The sequence below is a fragment of the Etheostoma spectabile genome, chromosome 4 (genome assembly GCF_008692095.1).
Source record: "Etheostoma spectabile isolate EspeVRDwgs_2016 chromosome 4, UIUC_Espe_1.0, whole genome shotgun sequence".
In the NCBI taxonomy this organism is placed as follows: domain Eukaryota; kingdom Metazoa; phylum Chordata; class Actinopteri; order Perciformes; family Percidae; genus Etheostoma; species Etheostoma spectabile.
In genome coordinates this window covers 35,022,028-35,024,312 of record NC_045736.1, presented here as the reverse complement: position 1 = coordinate 35,024,312, position 2,285 = coordinate 35,022,028, and the positions used below count along the sequence as shown (strand labels likewise).

General features: G+C 39.7%; 1 protein-coding gene across 26 annotated transcripts in view; it reads left to right on the top strand.

The window, feature by feature from the left end:
• Positions 1 to 2,285, top strand: part of nfasca (neurofascin homolog (chicken) a) — a 185,394-nt gene that overhangs the window by 175,501 nt on the left and 7,608 nt on the right. For 3 of the 26 annotated variants that reach the window (XM_032513152.1, XM_032513155.1, XM_032513165.1), the window contains one exon: positions 1,797 to 1,808. The exons of 22 other annotated variants lie outside the window; for them this stretch is intronic. The gene's annotated coding sequence lies outside the window, so the exon portion shown is untranslated. Of the gene's footprint in view, positions 1 to 227; positions 1,809 to 2,285 lie in introns of all 26 variants that reach the window. One more of the 26 variants, XM_032513154.1, reaches the window with a different exon arrangement.

Here is a 2,285-nt window from a genome sequence, read left to right as displayed (position 1 = left end):
TCCAGCGTTCCAGCCAATAACCGACAGGATTTAGGGGTGGGAGTGGGGGAGGGGTGTAAGTGCGCGGGAGCACAGAAGGGAGGGGACAAGATGAGGAGGAGGAGGAGGAGGGAGGGGCAAGCTAGTCTTGTTTTGTTTGAAAATACTTCCAACGTCACCCAACATCGTCTAGAGCACCTTTAAAGAATACATTGTATTTACTACAATATGGGTCTTACTTTTCGAAGTTGGCCATCAGCATTGTACAACCCAAGTTCATTGTTGAGATCTGGGAATGCAGCAACATTGCTTAAAAGCCAAGCGGGTCAGGAAACACGGGCCCTCAGACCATCATACAGGTGGGAAACAGACCTCCATGTCAACCAGATTGGTTTTGGAAGAGAAAAGGCAAAGAGTATGAATTTCCATCACATTTTACAGACCCACTTTCTTCTTCAACTTGGACCTGATGTAGGTACTGTAGTTTTCCTGTTGATAATTAGGGAATATCAGTGACATTTCAGATGAGCTCACTTTCAGTTTTACCTCCACATCAAAGTGGTTTAGATAAATAGGATTGGGGATTGAGAACCGGTTTCAACTTAGAATCATTTAAAAAATTACTATTTCAATGGAATTTTTTTTTTTTTTTTTATTGGAATCCTTTGGAAAATTTGGTTTCGAATCAAACCATGGAGCACAGTAAGCAGCTCTCTAGTGTGGCTTTAGTTTATGTTAAAAATGCCTGGAAATTAGGATTGGGCGGTAATACCGTATAAAAATAGCAACGGTATCAGTTTCAATACTGTCATCAAGTCTTTGCACAGAGTGACCTGGTCTCGAAGAAGAACACAACTTCTGCAGTTTGGCAGCATTTCTAGTTCCAACCTAATGAGAAGGGAGAGGTGTTTCAGTGTTAGTGTTTGGTATTCACTTTCTGAACGCTGTAGGCACAAGCCAACAGTTTGGTGACGCTGTCTGAGCCTTACGTCATCATTTTTAATTAGTCACGGAAATACCGGACACCGGGGTAAAATAGGTTACCGAGGTTTGACAGTATCAAAATTTGGATACCGCCCAACTCTACTGGAAATGATCGAATTTAAATGAAATGTTCCTCCTTTCTGTGAAATAAGCATGTGATCCATTTCAACTCCACCCCTCCGAGAATTGGAATCAATAAGAATTGGTATTGAAAGAAAGAATCGGGATCAGAATTGTTCAAATCAAAACGATGCCCAACCCTAGATAAACTTTTAATTACCCTATTGTCAGACAAAAACATGGATACTGTACAATTGGACGGCATGCATAATGAGGTGTGTAATCTAATGTAATGTATTTTGGATAGTGGGCAGTGACCATGTGTCTGACTGCTCGTGTTTCTTGCCACCTCAGACTTTGTTGTAGTAAAGTCCCCGTGTTCCCATATCTCAGCAATTGGTGACGTTAGTGTTAGTAACTAATAGCAATAATGGCCAAAACCAGAAAAACAAGACCCGAGTTGTAACAAACTGGGAAAAGGAGGCCCTGACGCGTGCTATGCTGCCCTTCTCTCATGACAATATCACTCATTTCATTCAAAGCTCAAACTTTATTTGTTTGAAGCCATTGGGTTTAGGATGATTTTAATGGATTTTCCTCCCTTAACAAAGATATATACATGTTAATGTCCTCATCTCCATTATATCAGTATCTGTGTATTTAGCATGTCTGGTTGTCAATATGTGTCATCACTGTCTTTCTGTTTTACCCTTCTCATTTTTTGTCTGTGTCCTTTGTCTCTTTTTGGTTTTCTTTTCCTCATTGGTCCAAAGGTCTCTTGAAAGGTATGAAGGGAAAAGAGTCTCCACCTGAGTCCTCTTGATCCTACTCTAAGAAAATATCATCTTCTATTGCTCATTTGCAGTGCACGTTAATTGACTGTCTGTTAGAGACATTGCACTTAAAATTGTATCTGTCAAATGAAAGTAGGTCAAAGCATGGGTAGTCCAGTCTTTGGTAATATTGAACAATGCATACAATGTCTCCAAATCTTTCAAATTAAGAAGTAAAACAAAAAAAACTAAACAGAGTTGACGTCCTGACTCTAGAGTCACGTCAGTCTGCCATTTTCATAAGATTTCACAAGATTTCATAAGATTTAACGAGCGCTGCACATGAGCAAGTTTACGTTCTATTATACAATGAAGGTTACCTAAAACCCACTACCATTTTCCAATTTACTTCCCCCACCTTTGCTCATCTAGTCAAAATAATCTGCTAATCAGAAAATTGAATCACTCCGACACTGAAATAAAAGGCTC